The 22,197-nt window shown below is 46.7% G+C and overlaps 1 protein-coding gene across 3 annotated transcripts in view; it reads left to right on the top strand.

Annotated features, from left to right (window-relative positions):
* The window catches only part of LOC119178160 (dual oxidase maturation factor 1), a 328,683-nt gene that overhangs the window by 46,720 nt on the left and 259,766 nt on the right, over positions 1–22,197 (top strand). The window contains exon 2 of one of the 3 annotated variants that reach the window (XM_075888330.1): positions 9,646–9,715. The exons of the other annotated variants lie outside the window; for them this stretch is intronic. The gene's annotated coding sequence lies outside the window, so the exon portion shown is untranslated. The remainder of the gene's footprint in view (positions 1–9,645; positions 9,716–22,197) is intronic. 3 annotated transcript variants of the gene reach the window in all.

Here is a 22,197-nt window from a genome sequence, read left to right as displayed (position 1 = left end):
TTATCGAGTAAAAATAAGGGTGATGAGGAAAACCGAGATGAAACGAAATTAATAGCATCATGTAAATTGTCAATGACGATGGCAGATGATGAAGGCGAGCGATAGCATACATCAATGATTATCTTTGTATGGCTGAGTGTTAGGCAAGCCCATGCGCATTCAAGCTCGGTTTTAATGTCTATATGAAACGACAGAACACCTTTAGAAATGGCGAAAACAACACCCCCTCCTCGGCACTCATGAGTGCGGTCACACCGCTAGACAGTGAAATTAGAAGCGCCATGAAATATTTCACAATCAAGCACGTGTGCAGGAAGCCAGGATTCGGTAAGGGCGACAATTTTAGCGCTGCACGTGTCGATTGCTGATGACTACTAAAAGTATTTGTTTACAACACTTCTTGCATTTGTAAAAATAATGAACACAAAAAATGTGTCTGCATGAGGTGATCGGCCACTTCCCTCATTGTTTTGCTATTGTGCCGGAAACCGTGCATTCGCACGATTTAGAGCAGTACCTGTTGCGTACTGATTCAGTTCATGGACAGAATTGTTAGTAGCGTCGTAGGCGTAGCACTTATTGTTCAAAAATGATTTATTGTAATGAAGCTTGAAGTTGGAAGAGCCAGGCTGGGCGGTACCGAATTCAAAAAGTTTTTTGCGGGCGGTGCGGGTAGGCAATGAAAAGTCTTCGCCAACTGAAAGATCTTGTTGTTTAAATTGGTTTCGCAGAGCAATTACGCTTTCCCTTGTTTTGAAGCGCGAAAATTTGGTGATGATGGGGCAGTACTTGTTCGGAATGAAGGAACCAAGACAATGTGCGCGTTCTATTGCACCATCGGGAAATGAATAGGAAACTGATCTTATTGCTGTGATTAGCTTGGATTCGGTTTCTCGCCACGATTCTTTTGTGTCAAGAATACCCCGGAATATAAGGTTATCACGGCGTGATCGATTTTCAAGCTCAGCGAGACGTGTATCGAACGTACCTAGACAGCTAGCAGTTTCTTCAACCTGAGCCAGTGCGGATGCCATATCTTTAGTTAATTCATCGACTGATTCATCGCATGATTTTTCTTCGAACAAGTCCAAGCGTTGTTGAAGACCATTAATTTTTAACTCGATGACCTTCTGGCAATTTTTTAAAGCTTTCACACCAGAAGCCAGCTCAGATTGCGCCTTGTAACCTTCAAAGAATCGAGTGTGCAGATCCTTCAGCAGCTTGAATAATACATTCATTTGTTCTGAAGGGTCTGCGGAGAATCTATATTTATCATTGATTCGGAGCGTCTGTTAGGTCCAGGGTTAGTCTCGAAATCACCCGATTGTAACAACAGAAGGGCAACAGAAAAGCAATCGCATATGGTATCCAATAACACCCGTGGACATTGGAACAGTAGCAAACACCGATCATCAGTCTTTTTAGCGTAAAGAGAGGCGGCTGTACGCACCTGCATAGCGAAGACAAGGTGGTTAGGCATGCTGTTGTGAGCACTGCTACCGTGTCCGCGGACGTTCAGGTCGCTTGGCATGTCGCTTAAACCTTCGTTTCCTGGTGATGGCTGCATCGATGAGGCTGAGGGGCGGATGGGAGCATCCAGTGAAAGTGCCAACACGATAGGTGGTGCGCAGTCGAGCGGCGCAGATGTGCTTGTGGCTGGTAGAAACGTTTGGAAAGGCGCGGGAATGCTTGATAAGCAGGACGGCCATCCGAGGATGATCGTGAACAAAGCCCTGCATAGCGAAGACAAGGTGGTTAGGCATGCTGTTGTGAACACTGCTCCCGTGTCCACTATATATATATATATATATATATATATATATATATATATATATATATATATATATATATATATATATATATATATATATATATATATATATATATATATATATATATATATATATTGTCGTGGTTCAACGTAAGCAGATTACCGAGACGTTGAGTCCGAGAACTCATGGCGTGTGTTTTAATGCAGGAGCCAAGAGCAAGAAACCTAAACAAAAGCACGTCGTCTTCTTCAGTGTCCCTTTTCACGAGACTGTTGGCGCACTCATCGTCTTCGTTCTCTGTCAGTTTCGAGCGCAGCATTTGCTTCCCCTTAAAAGAGCATCGCCCCGATGCTATAGCTGAGGCAGTGATTCGCGCATTAGGTCACAAGCGACGGTGCATCGCAGAGTCACTCGCTGACGTATGGCTTAATGCGCACTTCGTGCACAAATTCAGGTCGGTGCTGGCGACGCCTTGTACAGTTTGGGCTATCCGGGATGACTTCGTAGGTAACGTCACTTGGTCGTCACAGCACTCGATAAGGTCCGAAGTATCTTTTGAGCAACTTTTCGGTAGTCCCCGTCTTCGTACAGGCGTCCACACCCATGCCCTGTCGCCGGTTTCGTACGTTACAGGTGAATGACGTAGGTTATAGCGACCTGCGTCGTACTCTTGCTGTTGGTATATTCGCAGACGTGCGAGCTGTCTGGCTTTCTCTGCGCGTTGAGTAAACGCGTCCGCACTCGTTTCGTTGTTATCGCATTTGTGTGGCAGCATCGCGTCCAACATCGTCCTTACTTCTCGTCCGTGAACAAGGATGAATGGGCCATCCGTGTGGTTTCTTGTTTAGCAGTATTGTATGCAAACGTTATGTAAGGGAGAATCTTGTCCCAGTTTTTGCGTTCGATGTCCACATACATTGAAAGCATGTATTCCAGAGTTTTGCTGAGTCGCTCGGTCAACCAGTTGATTTGTGGATGGTAAGCTGTCGACTTACGATGAATAGTACCGCTGAGCACCAACACATGATCTAAAAGCGCGGCCGTGAATGCGGTTCCGCGATCTGTTATAACGATCGATGGCGCACCGTGTCTCTGCACAATGTTCTCTATGAAGAACCGGGTTACCTCCTGTGCAGTGCCTCTCTGGATGGCTTTTGTCTCGGCGTAGCGAGAAAGGTGGTCGGCGGCCACTATAACCCATCGGTTACCAACACTATAGGTGGAAAGTGGGCCCAAAAGGTCCATTCCGCTCTGGTCAAATGGCGTTGTCGGGATCTGGACAGTGTGTAGCAAACCGGCTGGTTTCGTTGGATGTAACTTGCGCTGCTAGCAATCGAGGCAGGTCCGAACATGATGCTTCACGACAGCTGTGAGTCTTGGCCAGTAACACTTCCCTCGACCTCTGCCCAGTGTGCGCGTGTAGCCTAAATGTCCAGATGTGACTTCGTTGTGGCACGCTTGCAATACCTCAGAACGAAGAGTGGTAGGCACCACAAGCAGGTACGTGGACCCGTCTGACGAGAAGTTCATTTTGTAAAGGACATTGTTTGGAAGACAGAACGACGATAGTCCTCTTGCAAAGGCTTTGGGTGCATTCTGGCTTCGTCCTTCTAAATAATTAATCCAGCCAAGTAGCTCAGGATTGTATTGCTGGTGATCTTCGATGGTTGACGTGTCCAGGATTCCGAGAAACGCTGTCTCTTCATAAAAAGAAGCAGCCGACTCTATTGGTGATCGAGACAGGCAGTCGGCGTCCGTGTGTCGTTTTCCAGACTTATACACCATCGTTATATCGTGCCTGTAGTCTAAGGCTTTAGCGTGCCAATCGCTCGGAAGGATCTTTCAGACTTGTTAAACAATACAATGAGTGGTAGTCACTGATAACCTTGACTGGGCGGCCGTACAAGTATGGGCGAAATTTCATAACTGCCTACACCACGGCGAGGCATTCCGGCGTGACAGAGTTCTGCTTGCGTAAGCGATCACTCTTTCCTCGTCGTCCTGGCGCTGCACAAGCTCAGCTCCGAAGCCAACATTGCTGGCGTCAGTATGGAGCACTGTAGGGGCTGTCTCATCAGAATGGGCAAGCACGGGGTCATGTGACGTTGCCGCAAGTCATTGAAAGAAGCTTCCTGTTCGTCGCTCCTAACAAATGCAACGTCATTCCTCGTGAGACAAGTTAAAGGCGACGCAATCCGCGCAAAATCTGGAGTAAACCACCGATAATATGCACAGAGACCCAGAAAACACCTGACTGCGTTTTATCTGATGGTGTTGAAAACACTGCGACGGCGGCAACTTTCTCGAGATCTGAACGAACTTCTGCTTAACTGACGACATGGCCAAAAAACTGTAGTTCCTCAAAGCAGAAGTGACATTTCTCCGGCTTGAGCGTCAGGCCTGCGGTCCACATGGCCTGCAAGACCATTTGCAATCGTCCAAGGTGTTCATCAAACGTTGTAGAAAACACAATGATGTCGTTAAGGTATACTAGGCAGGTTCTCCATTTAAGCCCAGAGAGAACGGTACCCATGAGACGCTAGAAAGTAGCAGGCGTGAAGCACAAGCAAAATAGTAAGACCTTAATTTCGTACAGTCCTTCCAGCATCACGAAACGGTTTTTTCACGATCTCTGGTGTCGACTTCAATTTGCCAATATGCCCTCTTTAAGTCCACGGAAGAGAAGTAACGTTCACGTGGAGCGCCGTGACACAGAACAAAACGTTGCAGCAGTCAAGACGCAACGTCACGTGCTGTCGCGGCTGGTAGAGCGGCCGTTCCTGCACATCTTGTGAGATGGTTGATCGCTACAATAATTCAGCGATTGCCAGCTGATGTATATGGTAGAGGACCATAAAGATCTATTCTAACCTGGTCGAATGGTCGCAGTGGGCACGGTAACGGCTGCATTGTGCAGTAAGACAGCTAGGATTGTGCTTGCGGTGTTGGCACTCTGTGCAAGATCGAATGTACTTTTGAACGAATCTGTACATGCCGGGCCAATAAAAGCGAAAACGTAGCCTGGCATAGGTTTTAAACAAACCTGCGTGTGCACACTGTGGATTGGCATGAAAAGCAGCACATATGCTGGCACGGAGATGCCTGGGCATGACGAGTAGCCATTTGCGGCTGTCTGGGTGGTAGTTGCGGCGATAAAGTATTCCATCGCAGATGGCGAAGTAAGAGGCTTGTCGGTGTAGCACTCGAGATGGCGGGTGGGCGAGCGTTTCAGATAGGTAATCCATCAGAGTCGCAATCCACGAATCTTTGCTCTGCTCCGCAGCCATGTTGATGGGTCCTGATAGTGGAAGGAAGTTGTCTTGTATGGAGACACTCGCAATATCAGTAGAAACAGGTCAACGCGAAAGATCGTCGGCATCGGCGTGCTTCTGACCTGAGCGATAAACAACACGGATGTCGTACTCTTGGAGCCGTAAAGCCCATCGTTCCAAGCATCAGGAGGGATCTGGTAGGCGGTAACAACATCGAAAGGGCGGCCGTACAGATGAGGCCGAAATTTCGTAATGGCCAAGATAATCGCTAGGCATTCTTTCTCTGTTACCAAATAATTTGCTTCTGTTCTTGTAGGAGTGCGGCTCGCGTTCGCAACAACATATTCTTGGTAACCAGGCTTTCATCGGGCGAGTACAGCGCCAAGACCGACACCACTAGCATCTGTGTGGATTTCTGTGGGAGCGCTTGAATCGAAATGACGCAGTATGGGTGGTGTTGTAAGCAGTTCACGGAGCTTCGCAAAGGCACTGTCGCAGGCCGGAGACCACGCAGGTAGATTGTGGTCACCCTGAAGTAGGTCTGTCAGAGGCGCCATGATTGAGGCGAAATCCCGTACGAAGCGGCGGAAGTATGAGCAAAGCCCAACGAAACTACGTAGCTGCTTGAGAGACGCGGGCCTCGGGAACTCGCGAACAGCACGTAGCTTAGCGGGGTACAGGAAGAACGCCATCCTTCGACACGACGTTTCCGAGAATGGTCAGTTTGCGTGCTCCAAAGTGACACTTCTTCAAGTTGAGTTGGAGGCCTGCTGCAGAGAGGCAGCGTAGGACCTGTTCCAAGCGACGAAGGTGCGTGGGAAAATCGGTCTAGAATACCACTACATCGTCTAAGTAGAACAAACACGTGTTCCATTTGAGGCCTCGTAGGATAGTGTCCATAATGCGCTCAAATGTTGCCGGCGCATTGCATAGGCCGAATGGCATCACGTTAAGTTCGTATAAGCCGTCTGGTGTAACAAAGGCAGTTTTTGGCCTATCATCTCGATTCGTGGGCACTTGCCAGTACCCAGAGCGTAGACCAAGGGAAGAAAAGAACTCTGCGCCTTGTAAAGAGTCGAGGGCGTCATTGATTCTAGGCAAAGAATAAACATCCTTTCGTGTTATTTTGTTTAGACGACGATAATCTACGCAAAAGCGTGTCTTGCCATCCTTTTTTTAACTAAAACAACCGGTGGCGCACAAGAACTGATAGTTGAACGACGCCTCACCTACTTGTTTATCGATGACACGGAGTTCATTCGGTGAAACACGGTATGGTATGGTCGCTGCCGTAGTGGTGGGTGATTACCTGTTTCGATCTGGTGGCATACGGTAGATGTTCGACCCAAAGTAGTGCTGTGACTGTCAAAAGATGGCGCAACTTGTCAAGGAGGCTCAAAAGCTCACACTTCTGCTGTGGGTTTAGGCCTTCGTTGATGACATGGTTAAAAATGTCGGTAGTGGAAGGATCATTCACGGAACTGCAGGAGAGGGCGCTGACTTTCGTTGATCCATCGGGAATGTCAAGTGTAGCGATGATTTCGAATGATTCTATCGAACCGATACATTCGCCTCGAAGCAGCGTAATCGTGAATGGGAACAGATTCTCCACAGGCACGTTGGTCGCATCACCTTGAGGATTAAAGAGAGTGGTTGGGAGCGGTGATAAGTGGCGATGAACAAAAGCAGCGGAAGGCTGAAGAATGAGGTTGCATCGAAGACGGCGGAACACGACACAGGTGCGAAGACAGTAGCGCGTGGAGGGATCTGGATGTCGTCACTAATGACCAACTTCGCGTAGGAAGGGCGATCGTGCGCTGGTAGCGCATCACCAAGGGGACAAAAGACGACTTCGGCACGGGCGCAATCGATGACGGCTTGGTGATGGGAGAGAAAATCCCTCCCTAATATGATGTCATGAGAACAGTGCTGGAGTACTACGAACTGCACTGTGTAGGACATTCCTTGAATTACAAGTCTGGCAGTACACGCGGCCACAGGCTGCATAGGCTGTGCAGTGGCAGTATGAAGACATGAACCCAAGTAAGGCGTTATCACTTTTCGTATTGAACGGCAAACTTTTTCGGCGATGACAGCAATTGCAGCACCAGTATCAATAAGGGCAAGTACGGGTACACCTTCAAGAACGGCATTGATTACATTCGGCGTCGAACGAAGAGGGCTTGTGCTTTGCAACGAGGACGCAGTTCTTGCCTCGGGAACTGCGTCATTTAGTTTCCCGCGTCGATTGTAGGGGGCGTCGGCGCATCGGGGAGGGCGAGCGTCGACGTGGAGAAGGAGATCGGCGATCAGGAGCTGGTTGGTGGCTTGGTCGAGGAGCGTACAATTCGGGGTCTGGAATGTAGGGAGCGTACGTGTAATCGTTCGCATATGGACGTGGGTTTTCACGTGAGTGGAGTGGGCGGTGGTGGCACAGACGTGCGACGTGTCCAGGTAGACCACACGAGAAGCAGATCGCTCGGTTGTCGGCAGTGCGCCATGGATTATGGACTCGGCGGACTGGAAGTCGTGGCGTCTGGGTGGCATAAACAGGAGCAGGCAGTGGAGGCGGCACTTGGAACGTCTGTGGTCGTAGTCGTGCTGCTGCTTCGGCGAACGTCAATGGTGCATTGACTGGTGACACCAGCTGCGGAGGAAGGACCTCAGACACTTGATCTTGTATAATAGTCCGTAGTGTAGGGCTAAGCGGCGCACTGCACTCCGGTAGGCCGGAGATGAGCGAGAGTTGGCGGGCAACTTCTTCGCGCACGAAATCTTTGATCTGCGAGAGGAGGACGGGGCTTGTGAGGGAGTTAAGCCGGACATCGATTCCTGATGTGGGACAGCACGGCAGGTGACGTGAAGTTGCAGGCGGAGCTCGTCATAGCTTTGGCAGAGCTCGGTAACTTGGGTGACAGTAGCAGGGCCTTTTGAAATGAGCATCTGGAAGGTGTCCTCGTCGATACCCTTAACAATAAGTTTGATCCGGTCCACCTCTGCCATGTTCGCATCGACGCGTTTGCACAAGTCAATGACATCTTCTATGTAACTTTTGAAATTCTCACCAGGCAGTTGAGATCTCGACTGAAGGCGCTGCTCCGCAAGAAGTTTGCGGACAGCAGGACGACCAAAGACTTCGCTGAACTTTGCCTTGAATGCTGTCCAGGTGGGAATAAACGTCGGTCTCATGGTTCCGAAGCCACAAGTGGGCAATGCCACTGAGGTAAATGCCAACAGTGGCCAGTCTCGTAGCTTCGTCCCATTTGTTCAAGACACTCACGAGTTCGTCAATAGCAAGCCAATCGTCGACGTCGTGATCGTCAGTGCCGCTGAATATGGGAGGATCCCGTGAAGGACTGCGGCAGAGCACACGATGGCCTGGGGAGCCATGGGTGGAGGGCTTGTGGCAGATGCAGTGGTGTTGACGGCAGGTCGAGTCCGGCTTCGCAACTCCAGAATTGCAAGGAGACCAAGCAAACTCCACCAATTATAATAAAGAACTGAGACAGTCAGAACTGTTATTCGAGACCAGGTAGGAGCGTAGGACTAGCCAGCGAAATCAGCGACAACGTCCGGGCCAAGCGTCTCGTGCTTAGCACTGACAATGTGTTTGCCGAGCTTTGCATGACCCACTACATTCATCATTACAATCACTTTTTGAGGGTATTTCATAAAAAATGTGGAGTACAGTTATTGGGTGATAATTGCTGAAGTTGTTTTTATAGCTTAGCTCATATATATCACTAACTTATTCTAATTGCGTGTTGATTGGATAAAGACCTGCTGATAGTACTAAATTGTGCAGGTCTGTTAGCACTATAGGATTAGATTCATTATTTTTAAGGCCTTAGGTATATCTTACCACCTTCAGAACCTTCTACTCAAGAGGTAGCTGATGGGGGTCTAAAGATTGCTGGATAATTATTGAAAGTAGAACGCATGATTGTGCAACAATATTTTGAGAAATTTAGGATTACATAGATCATCAGCAAAAGTAAAGGAATCTCCCCACCTTAGAATACATTTCTTACCACAAGTGGTTAAACGATAATAATGTTTCTAGGGTAGTCATTACATCACTCAAAAAATGTTGGAAACATAGGACAGTAAGGTACGACGCAGTTGTTCCATAAAAAAGAATTCAGAACCCGGTGACATCATTTGGATGGCGATCAACAACTATAATCAGTCGATGTGCTGGGATCATAACTGGAGGTGTTCATAGCGCGTGAGAACCGTGTGATCGTGGAATATCGTATTGGAAAATGTTATCGAACTAATATAGATACTGTTTATCTGCTTACAAGTGCCCCAGATCTAAACGAAAGCACTTTATTCGATACAGCTGCTTTTTTTTTTGTTGGGAAACCATTTAACGTAGCTTTCAGTTAAGGTTCCTGAACAATAACTGATAACGCGCTCGATCGAATCAATTTTGGGTGAATTCAAGTATTATGCTTTTGAGAATCATCTAGTTCTCATCAATAGTGGATAATCAAATAGACTGAAAAAGGCATCGAGAAAGAAAGGTACCTAGATCAGTCTAAATATCGTGAAAGTTTTCCTATCACTTCGTTAAGTTAATTTTTCTTTCACAACAGCTAGAAAAGGAAGAACGAAAAACGGAGGTGATCACTTAAGCCTGGTGGGCACGAAGCACTGCATCTCTAGGTGAGAACACATGTGATTTTCTGTCTGCGTCGCTTATTAGAGCAGTTTATTAGGTGGCCCTATCACACTAGAAGTATTTGGTGGCGTATAGAAACACCATGATGATTGTGAAACCGCACTCGACGAGGCGTCACGCGCCCACATAGCATCATGTGGGCGCAGCTCACTTTTATAAAAGTGAACTGCATCATTACCAAGCATAATCACCTTTCGCGTTGTATTGCACAGACTGTAGAGTTTTTTAGAGTACTCTACCGTTGAGCTAGAACTACAATATTGTTTCTTGTTGCACTTGTTACTTTAGTGATGCGTCACGAGTGTGACTCATCCTAAAGAGCAGCGCGGTTATGCGAGAGAAGAACAAACGGTCAGTGCACTGGCTAACAACATGAGCGTTTATTTTGTGTCATCGAGTACATACGTCTTCGAAAGGGGATAAAGAAGGCAAATGAAGGCTATGCGCATGCGTCTTCACTAGTACATAAACTGTGAAGTTCAACCACGAAGACCATTATTCTCCTTGTCGGTTAGTACGATGAACGGTGAGCTTTTACAAGATGGCCCAATGGAATGAATATTGAACGCTTCATATATCTCCAGAGCTCGGAAATCGCAATATCTACGTAAAACGCTTCTGTTCAGAATTCAGAGTGCAACCACATTCGGCAAAGTGAATTGCCAGATTTTTTTCAGTTTTTTTTTGTTTTTGTGCTTTCGGGGCCGACCAGTTTGAACAGCGTAGCACATACCACAAGACGTCGGTATCTCGTAGACTTTAACTCGATGATTGATTGATTTGTGAGGTTTAACGTCCCAAAACCACGATATGATTCTGAGAGATGCCGTAGTGGAGGGCCCCGTAAATTTCGACCACCTGGGTTTTTTTAACGTGCACCCAAATCTGAGCACACGGGCCTACAACATTTCCGCCTACAGTGGAAATGCAGCCGCCGCTGCCGGGATTCGATCCCGCGACCTGCGGGTCAACAGCCGAGTACCTGAGCAACTAGACCACCGTGGCGGGGCAGACTTTGATTCAGTCTACTACGAAAGAAATTTCATAGGATGCTGCTTCTTGCAAGTGGAAGTGAGGGGCGATCACTTTCTTGCACAGTGACTAAGTTTGACTGGTGCCGAGAACACCAACCTTACGCTAGCACGTGCTGCCGCATTGTGATTTTTTTGCGTGTAATAAACCGTGCAGATAGGGTATGACTGCCACTTCTGCCCTGTTCTCTGCAGCACGGGTTTTTTTTGTGTTTAAATGCTCTTTCAAAATGACCTTGGCCAAACCGGACAGAAACTGGTCAGAAAAGGCTGCCTTCTTCAATCGGCAAACTTGATTGGCTGACATAATCTTACCAGAGCATTCTACATAGCGGAGAGTGCAATACACCGTTTGACAAGCTTAGAATAGATAAAAATGAAAGCAGGTCTTTCATCGAACGAGTTAGGTGCTCTTCATCTTGAGGAGGTCCAAGAAGCGCAGTTGGCCATCCTCCGATGGATCCTTCATAAACGTAAGTCCCGGACAACTACTCTTCTTGGAGCTCAGAAGTAAGTTTGGTGCAGAGCTTATTTGTTGGGAATATACTCATATCGTTATTTCAAAAACATTCTTTCATTTGCCTCTCAGAATTCTAAGCTTGTCAAAGTGGCTATCGCACTTTTCGCTGTGAAGAATGCTCTGGTATAGATCATGTTAGCATCACATCGCGTATAGCTTCGCCAACCAAGTTTGTTGATAGAAGAAGACTGGCTTTTCTGACAAATTCCTATCCGGGTTTGCCAAAGTAAGTTTGAATGAGCACCGCAAGAGGACAGAAAAAAAAACCTGCAGATGACAGTGCAAGAGGGTCAATCATAGCCTACCTGTACGGTGTTTAACACAAGATCAAGAACGCTGCAGCACGTGCTAGTGTAAGGGTCGTAATCTTGGCGCCAGTGAAACTGGTATCACTGTGCGGAAAAGTGAACGCCCTTCGCCCAAGTGCTTCCATTTGCAAAAAGCATCATTCAACAAGATATGTGGCTGTTACGTTGGTCGAATGGGTCGCTGCGTGAACGACCAACTCCTATAGAGCACAAAAATAATCAAAGTGGACGGTTGGGCGAGTTGGTGATACATGATCGAAGTATACTACGCTGCAGAAAAAAATGGACGGGCAAAAGACAAGGACTGCGCTTGTCCTTGTCTTTTTCCCAACCCATGTTTTCAACGTCGAAGTATACTTATACAAAAATAATCTCAAAGACAAAACTGTTAGCAATCTAGAAATTCACTAGGTGCCTAGTGTGGATGCACTATAATATTTGGAGGGACGCGCAATTTACGCACATATCGCGATTTCCGAGCCTTGGATATATATGAAGCGTTCAATATCCATTCCGTTCAGCCATCATGTGAAAGCGCACCGTCCATCGTACTAACCGACAAAGATATCATTTATCTACGTGATGAATATTTGCTGTATCGTCTGCTAAATGAGACGCATGTGCAGTGCCGTCTTTTGCCTCCCCCCCCCTCCCCCAAGGCGTGTATACGTGTTCTCACGAAATAAACGATCATGTTGTTCGTCAGCACTCTGCTCTGTTGCCGTTATTGTTTGGTCATATACCCGGGCTGTTCTTTTTTTACAATAAATCCATGCACACACCCTAAAATTTTTACACTGTTAAAGTAATGTGATGTGTGTAAACGGATGGTGTCGCTCCGCGAGAGCAAAGTGCATTTTAACACGCCATTGCCATCTTAGTAACGTAAGTCGTCGCATCTCGACACAGTTTTTTTTTTCTGTTTGCATTAGGGGGCGATGGTTAGTAAATTATTCCTTCCATTCAAGTATCATCTTTTTAATTAAGAGTAGATAAAGCTTTCAAAATTATATCGCCGATGCCATTAGATTTTCCGTTATGTTTTTATGTGAATTGCTGTTGCGAATTTTGAGAAGACCTTTCAGAAGCGTAAACAAAAAAAAAGTTCAGCAATAAACGTGACTTTTTGCGTGATAAATTCAGTCGTGCTCAGAATATTTACTCTAGCTTTGAGAGTAAAAACTTGTTTCAGCCTTTTAAATATAATAAATAGGTAAAAAACATTCGAGTAGCGCTGTCATCATTTGTTATGCGGCACCCGTTTTCTTGAACAGTGGTGTTAGAGGCTGTAGGAGCCTGCGGTGGCTGCATTTTCGATGGAAACGAAAATGCTGTAGGCCCGTCTGCTTAGACTTGGGGGCACGTTAAAGAACCGCAGGTCGTCGGAATATCTGGAGCCCTCCACTACGGCGTCGCTCATAATCGTATGGTGGCGGTTTTGGGACGTGAAACCCCACACACCTATAAATCAAAAAGTTTCAGGAGCATTTAGTTTCAATGCGGGTTTTGAAGATGCCAAACTGAAGCACCGTAGAAAAACTGAATTCCGAAAAAGCAAAGAAGCACATCCATGCGCACTTCTGCGATAACATCACCATAACAATCGACTTGTTGTGTATGCTGTGTCCTGCTATTTTTTATTTATATTGCGCTTTATTGGCGCAAGTGCATCTAAGGCCAAAGAGCACCAGTACACACGTTGTTTCATTTCAGGCTACTAGTCTAAAAATTTAAACAAATGATGTGTAAGAAATATCTATAAGATATTTAAAACAGAGTACGTTCAAAAGGAACGTCTCTTTGTTAAATGCCTTCAATTCGTTGGCTGAAGTCTGTGAAGATAAATGAGTGAGCAAGATATGAGACCCTCACGGCTGAGCAAAAACTGTGAAGGCTCCGACATACTTGTGTTTTTTTCCACCAGACGGTACGTCACACTTCAGGCCCAGCCTGGTGGCTAGGATAGAATGATATCATTGTCGAAAATTTGACTTTCCCAAGATAATGAACAAGACTTTTGAAGACAAGCATTGCATCGAGTGATAAAAACAGCGTGGATTGAAGTGGAACATAATACCGGTAGAGCTCCCTCAAATGAGGCAGTCACGCTTGGTGAAGCACAGAGCATTGAAAGAGGACATGTAAAACGGTTAGACTCTCTCTACAGTGTATACATGTAGGTGGATGAGTGCCTGTCAAAAGGTCTTTATGTCTGGCATAGGTGTGGCCTATTCTGAGCCGTGTTAGAATCACTTCAGTGAATCTGTTGAAATTGTGTGGGATAACTTTCCATAGTTGGGGCTCTACTAGGTGGAGTTTGTCGTTGACCTGCTTGTCCCATTCATCTTGCCAGTCTTTGCGTAGCCTTCTACGTACAACAGGTCTTAGATCCACACCCGGAACAGTGGTTATCTCTATGGTTTGCCGATCAGTGGCTTCTCGTGCATTCTTGTCTACTATTTTATCGCCTACAATCCCAGAATGTCCTGGCACCCAGCAAATAACAGTAGAAAGTTTTAGGTTATAGGCTGCACAGATTTCATTAAGAAGCTTGTTGGAAGCGAGGCTCTTGCTGTACTTGCCACAAGACAGGGCCGTGACAACACTTAAAGAAAATGTGTTCACTACAGACTTTGGTATCTTGTGTTGTATAGTATGTTGTATAATAATCACGATATCATAGACTTCTGCCGTGAAAATGCTGGTATGTTTATGCATGGTTCTGGTGTCAGAGAATTTTCGTTCGTAGACAGCGCAGCATATAGATGTCGAGACTTTTAGTCATAAGAAAAAAATGCGGCTGAACAATGTGTTCAAGGGCCAAGAAATGTTGCTCGATCAACGCACTTAAGATTTCTTTTTCTTTTTGAGGTCTTTGAAGGACCAGTCGAAAGTGACCGGACACTGCTGCCAGGAGGGAATGTGTTCAGCGTGGTCACTTTCCTGTAAATCATCGAAACAAAATACAAGTTTTTATACTGCAGGTCTTATTGCTAATGGAAACAGTGGGGCGATAGAAGGACGGTTTTGTATAACTGAGTAGTGGACCTATCATTCATGAGTGCTTTGCGTGAGTGCTGTTTCAGGAACGTTGTTCTAACTGCATAGGTGTGTCCTAGAGACCTGCGCTGATAGTCCAGTAGCTACTGATCTGACTCTGCATAAAGGCTTTGTACAGGGCTGCTACAGAACTCAGCAAGTGCCAGCCGCATGCCTAAGTGGTATACAGGGTCCAGTAGTTTGAGTGTTGTCCTTCAAGGAGGAGGAATAAATGAGGAAGGACAGGGAGGTTAGCCAGTTCTCAGACCGGCTGGCTACCCTGTAAAGCTTACTGATATGCTATGCATCCGTAGTTTATGCGTGGCAGAACCAGGCTTCTTAACAGAGATATGAGACAGTGCCTGTGACTTCCAGGACTGATGCGATAAAATTTTTAAAAGGTTCATAATCTTGAGACATTTTATCTTAAGCTGTTTTGTGCTAGATGAATGTGAGTTTAGCATCCAAAATTACACCGAAGAACTTTCATTCCTTCGCGACGACCAAGTTTTGTCTATTCAGGGTAGGCAGGGGTCAGGATGTACACCCCTTCGTCTGGAGAAAAGCACACTACTAGTCTTGTCAGCGTTAAACGAGAAAAGTACACTACTAGTCTTGTCAGCGTTAAACTTAAAACCGTTCTCGTCAGTCCATTTTGCAAGGCTGTATCTGGCTTTCGCTTAGGGTCGAGTTACAAGATTTAAAACTCATTTGGATGTTATACACATAAACGAAGTACGATATTGCAGTTGGAAAGAAACAATAATAAAAACTTTCCGAGGATTGATTTTTGCACCTAGACATCTCTGAAATTCTGACGCACTCCTGCAATGCGCCAGCAATCTTCCCGTCACTGTGGCCAAGAAACAAAGCCCCGAAGTGAAGCACATTTTGCGCATTTAAGTCTATTTTGAGGAGGTGGCAAAGGGCACCTCATGTGTTCTTGCGTAAGGTAGAGTATCTATTACAGGAAATGAGGTATTTTTGGTTGACTCATTTACTCCGCAAAAAGAACAATGAGGGGAGGCTGCCAAACCAGTTCTGTATATATATAAATTTAGCTGTGGAATTTAACAACGCAGTCTAGTTATTGCGACTTTCATTCTGCGGGTTTGACATATGTTACTATACCAATGATACATCAAGTGCTTGAATTCCGATGTGGCCGTGAATGAAGGTGCAGGAAATTTTTTTAAGAGCAGTTTTTTTCTTAATCTGACGCCTATAAGGAGTTTTAATGCTGGTAATACATCAATAACAGGCTCACTTAAAGATGGCTTTGCCAGCGCATCTGCTATTTTATTCATAAATAGGCCCTCATGTTCTACAACCCAGACCGATTTCATCAAATTGAGATGCGCGGTAACCAATGATTTGAAAGCACTATCAGCATGCTAGTTTATAATTGCAGTAGTGAAGGCAAATATTAAGAGTGAATCCGTCAAAACTTCTGCCGAACTCACTGCTGCCGTTATTTTACGGAGAGCTAAAATAATTGCGAAAAATTTTGATTTGAAATTGGGCACAAAATCTGGAAGGCGAAGATATAATGGCAAATTTAGGGTAGGAGGTAAATACCAATTTCTCATTTTTCTTCACTCTGTGATGCAACAGTCGACTGCTTGTATTGACGTGTATGCCAGGTAATTCTTTATTATTGCTTCTAAAAACTCGGCAGCATCAATTTTCAATTTTTCAGAAAGATATCATCAAAATGTATTTTAACAGCATTGTTAACGGTACTGATTAAATGTAAAGCATTAATTTTAACGCCTACTTCATCTAGACAGGGCTGTATAACCAAAATCTGAGGCGTATGAAACCTCGGCCGGTACTGTCCTGTCCAAAAACAAGTCAGGACGGGCAACAAAAACTGAATCTAAGGGCCTTACTGGGGATCCATACAGCCTGAACATTGAGTGTGTAGCTAATAACTAAAACGGGTAGCAAATGAGGGAAGCCTAGCTTCCAGATACAAGACCTTGATAGCTACAAACTTAGGGAGACCTAAGCATAGTCTGAAGGCTTGTCTCTCGATGACTGCCAAAGAATGTACATACCTTGTGAGCAGATGCCCCAGTGCATAACACGCACCCAAATTCAAGCACCGGGTGAATATACAAATATACATGCAATACACTAGAATAAGAGCTAACCGACTATTACTTATTTTGCTTAATAATCCTACCACTCAACCTCCCTTTGCTGTAATGTACTCAATGTGCGTCTTCCAAGACATTGAACTTCATTCGTCATAAATCACCCCAAGATGTTTCACATTCACTACGTGAGAGATAGTAGATAACAGACCAAGATGTGAATAAGGTCTTTGAGTGGAAATGTTGTAACAGAACATTTTATGGCATTTAAATACAAATGTTTACCATCAAGTCACCTTTCACCGGCTGTTAGGCATGACTGTAATATTTGGAATAGCTTATGAATGTCATCTTCTGATGAAGAAACTGTAATGTCGTTCGCATACACAAATGCGTGGACGTCTTGATGCCGTGGAAAAGAAGAGCTCACGAAAGGTCAACATCGAAGGTCAACAAAACAACTGAGCGAGTGAGCGAGCGCCCGTGGCTTGTGCCCGCTGCCCCTTCTTCCACCTGTATTTGCAAGACACTCCCGCGGCCGGCACATTTGCCGCAAAGCTCTGGTGCACAGCGGCAGAAATTGTGGCGGACATTGGTTAGGGAGATGCAGACGAGTAAAAGGAGAGAGAAGCCTCGTGCGGCGAAGCGGAAAGTACGGAAGCACAGGTTGGCTTGGGTCCTGGTAGCCAGCAGATGAATGATTCAGTAGGCGGCTGTTGGAGCTGCTGATAGTAATGTTGCTGGAGGAGGCTGTGCTGCTGCTGCTGAAGTTGCTGGCATTATTGGTGTTGCTGGTTCCTAACTTGCTGATATTCTGAAATTCGTTGGGTGGTGAGTGAAAGCAAATACTAAAAGCCACCACAGCTGGTATCTGCCGCACAAGTTAACTCCTTGGCCTGATATTGAAACGCGAGTTTGAGGGCAAGAACCTCATCTGATGTTAAAGGTGCTCTTGTTTTATTGTCGTTCATGGCCAGTTAGAGTGGAATTTTTAGATGCCAAGCAGCTCTTTGACTAGCCTGTGTAACGCTGTCCCTCCGTACTGCGTGCTGCACGCCGCAAGTGTTGGCGCAAGGTCATGTAGGTCGCACCACTGCTGCGCGTTGACGTAACTCTCCCCTCGCAATGCGCGCTGACGTCACTCTCTTCCTCGCCTGCCATGTGCTCGTCGTGGTGCCCGCAGCTGCCGCCTCGTCCGCCCGTAACACCTGCAACGACCACCGCTCGCTACACCACCGACTTGTCTGTGAAGGAGAAGACAGGCTCAAGTTAGTGCAGCGCCGCTAGCCGCCCTAGCCCCTCCTTCGTCACCCTGAAAAGCAGGTGCACACTCCTGCTGCATTCCGAGCTGCCACATAAGTTTTAAAATGTCTCAAAGGTAAAAACTTCCCGTGAAATTCTGCTGTTGCATTGCCAGGAGCAAGGACGTCAAGAGTGTATTATGGCTATTCGTCGATACTTTTGCGGTCTTGTCACATTGAAGAGTTTTAAACTTTTGCGGCAAGTCACAGGTGACTCTGCTCGCTCTGCTGTTGTACGGTCGCTCTGCTGCACCAGCAGAGCGACCATACAACAGCATGTGCAGAGCGCGTGAACGGGCTGAGAGAGCGCAGGCAGAAGGCGGGAGCGTGGTACCCAGCGACCGGCTTTTGCTAGAAAGGCGGCGAAACGTGCGCGGTGCAGTGGCCGCTGGCTGACGCGTGCCTAGCGTACGCGTTGAAACATGTCTGTACGGGTCACCTACTAGACCTACGCGAGCCATCGTTACAAACGAACCTTCCACTGCTCACTGCAGTGACCCCCCTCCCCCCGTTAGCGCCGTTGAACCCGTGACGCCACCCGTGCGCACCGCTGCTGCCTCGCATCCCATCGGGGTTCCCTTCTCGGAGATGGTCCAAGTTTTGTTTTGTTTTTCTGTTTTCGCTCTTGTTTCATCAACTACCAGTCTTGCCTCATTTTTGTCTCATTTAGCGTGATAGCCGTTACGGACGCCAACGGCGGCGGTGGACAGCTACACCACTGCCACTGTCATTGTGATCTCACAGCAGCTTTCGTTGTAAAATGAAAGCAGCTATGATTATTGCTTGTTTTACGGTGAAAAGTTAGTTACGAACTTACACAGTGAACCGTCCGGCACGTCACCTCATTTTTGTGGGTTAAATGTTTTCTTGCTTCCTAGTGGACGAGTAGTGTTCCATCAATTGTCCCAAGTCCAACGTCTTTTTGTGATAATCATTAAAGTGTTCGGGACAGATTCTCAAGGACACCATGCTTGATATTTGTGCTCCAACATATCTCATTGAAGCAAAAACTAAATTTCTAAGAAGATAAAACGGAAACGATTGTTATGTTCTCCTTCCTGCTTGAATATTTCTTTTTATTTATTTTTTTGTAATGAAGTACAATAAAGCCGGCCCCTGGGGCCTTCCGTGAACAACACCCGTCGCTGCGCCTGTTGTGGTGAAGCAAGACGGAAACCCACCCGGTTCCACTCAGCCGTTCCCCTTCGCGGCCTTGACACGGATGCCGGCCTAACTGGAGCACGCGTTTCGCTTTCGTTCACCCGTTGCCCTTCGTCTCCGGCAAGCGCCGTCCTTCTGTCTGCAGCAGCACTGCAGGCGCCATTTTTGTGTTCGAACGCAACACGACGGAAAGCAACGATGTTCAGCATTTGCCTTTCAACTATCAAGTAAAAAGAAGAAAGCTTGTAAGAGATTGAGTGCGCAACATAAGCTCCAATAGAGTGAACTAAGTTGGTCTTGTTGGGGAAGCTATATAAAACACACAGCGCAAGGACACGACCAGTACACAGAAAGACAACACATGACAACTCTGAACTTGATAAATTTATTAGAGCATTTTTTCTCACTCATTAACAGGAAATAAGCCAGTTCATTGCGCATTTCGAAGGCAGGTAAACGTTTTCCATGATCTTGGAAATTTATATCGCAGGAATTGCAGCTCTTTATTCAATTGCGTAATTATGTCGAACTAACATATTTATTAGCTAACCTTTAAATATATCTGCTTCTATTATTCCACGCACAATTTTGTTCTTGTACTTGTTTACTGTGTCCGCTTTTAGGGAGATTGGTTTACGCGTGCAATCTTGACATTTCACGGCAAGATGGCCTCCCTGGCCGCCCGTGATGCTGCTGTAATGCTCTCTGATACGTCGACTTGTTTGGACGATGTCCAAACACTACACCAACTAAACCTTGTACAGTTGGCGCAGACTTGTCCTAATTGTGTTGGCGCACACCACTTCTATATGTGTGTCTGTGCATAAGTGTCTCACCTCTACCGGTTGCGCAGTGCGAAACCTTACAGTCTTTGTTAAACTTGGTTTGACTGGCCAGATGTGTAGTTTTTGATGTGTGGAGCAGCCTTAGCGCGTTCCCCTCTTTTTCAGATTAGGTGGGGCACCCACCGCTACCCCCTCCCCTTGCTCCCCTCGGGCGCACCCATATGGCTCGCGGAATGACCCCGGCTATAGTGATTTAGCTGCGAACACTGCGGTGCTCCGCTGCGGGGTGGCGACGGGGAGACATTAGCGGTGTCCGCTGTGCTCTGGCGAGGTAGTCTGCGATGTCGCGAAGTTCACGGCTCAGTAAATGAGCCACGTCAATGGTGAAGCTAGGCAGTCACTTATTTGGTTACTAGAAACGACGGTATGCGTGGCCAGCATCTCTGCAAGGGTAAGCAGAGTGAGCGACCATCGGGGGCAGGACAGATGTCTTTCTCCCTCGGAGTCTAGGACTGGAGGACAAGCAGGTGGTGTGACCTAGCTGGCGGTGTTGGCGGCTGGCGAAAAAATAGCAGTGGTGCAGTGTCAAGACAAGGGTGCGAAAGTGAGCGCGGTGGTGTACTGCAGCCGCGTTGCTCACAGCCTGCGGCTTCAGCAGGGCTATCTGTGGAACGCCCAGAGACTGCAGCATTTCAGGAAACAGCCTGACCTTTGCAGTGGAATACTCGAAAGCTTGAGCAGCTCCGCTCACAAAAGGGCGCGGATGGATTCCGGCAGGTTGCCACGCTCTTTCCGGACCGGTTTCGTTTGAATGGCTGAGCGCAAGCGCTGTCTGCGTGGTGTGCTTTCACCGGTCTGCCTCGACTTCGGCGCTGTGGAAAGCACTGCTTGCCTCTGGTGTGACTTAGCTGCTGTTGCTGCGCTGTGCTGCAAGAAGGCAGCTCGCCAACATACGCAACATTCTCAGCTTGTGGCACACTTCCGAGACACGCTGCGTTCCATCTTTTTCGACAATAGATTATCTTTGCTGCCCCACCCTGGATTATTCATACCACAAGCCTGGTCTAGCGGTTTCGGTAAATCTACTCGCCACGGTGGTAATTGTGCGTCTGGTGCTGCATTGAAACGAGCTTTTATGTCTCGTTCCTTCACTTTGAGTATCCCTTTGTGGATTACTGCTGTCAGTGGTAACGCACCGGGCACTCTAAGCCCAACTTCCTCACTTTTTCTTCATGAACCACTTTCACAGTCGAGGCTGTGAACATCTGCGTTGCCTGCTATCAAGCTTTGATTCTATTCCTGGGTACGCATTTCCAGCTTCTCAATTCTCGTATTTTTTAGAAAAAAAATTATTGGGCTGTCTTGTGTGCGTTCCGCGTCAGGCCATGGTTTGCTGTGCTGTTCGCATCATTATGCGCTATCCCTTTTATTGGTCGTGTTAGTATCGGTGTCGCGGCGATGACGGGTCATCTATTTCTTGCATATGGTAATGTTTTCGCTTGGAAGCTGCTCCGATGCCTTCAGCAAAGCTACGGCCTATTTCCTCGCGGACAACACCCATGAAAGCGTTGAGGAGACTGGTCCGAAAGTTGTCCCATGATGACGTAGTGGATTCCCTATTCTCAAACCAAGTTCTGGCGGAGTAATCAACAACGATTAAGCATGGCTGAGCTTGCCGCCGAGATCATAGCTTTGTTACGAAGCAGAGCACTCATAAGTATTGAGCAAACGATCTTTATCCTCAAAGTTCGTCCAAAGAAAATTCGGAAACTTTATGGACTGCGGCATATTTGCTGGTTAGGCGACACAGAATACGTCATAGTGGCAGCTGGTGTCGTCATCTTCGATCTTATCTAACTCGCGAGGTGCTTCTATAGGCTTCACTTGTGCTTTCTGCACGTAATCTTCACAGAACAAGATTGAAATATCGTGAAGCTTCCGTAACACTGCGTCTAAGCGTGTGCTGAGTGATGCTAACAGTTTGTGTGAGTGAAACGCAATCACATCAAAACGAATGTAGGCGCGTGCACTAAGAATAACGTGACGTAAACATCTGAAGTGTGGCAGCTTGGGCTAGTTGGTATGGCATGACGATAGTTATAGCGCGAGAACAAAACGACGACACAGAGACAAGAAGGACACGAAAGACACGAGTGCTAACTTCCAACTGAGTTTATTGCGCAGAGCGCGAAAATTTATAGAGGAGACAGTAACCACGTGAA

The sequence above is a fragment of the Rhipicephalus microplus genome, chromosome 1, assembly GCF_043290135.1.
Source record: "Rhipicephalus microplus isolate Deutch F79 chromosome 1, USDA_Rmic, whole genome shotgun sequence".
Classification (NCBI taxonomy): domain Eukaryota; kingdom Metazoa; phylum Arthropoda; class Arachnida; order Ixodida; family Ixodidae; genus Rhipicephalus; species Rhipicephalus microplus.
The sequence above is the reverse complement of the archived record's forward strand: the minus strand, read 5'-3'. Positions and strand labels throughout refer to the sequence as shown.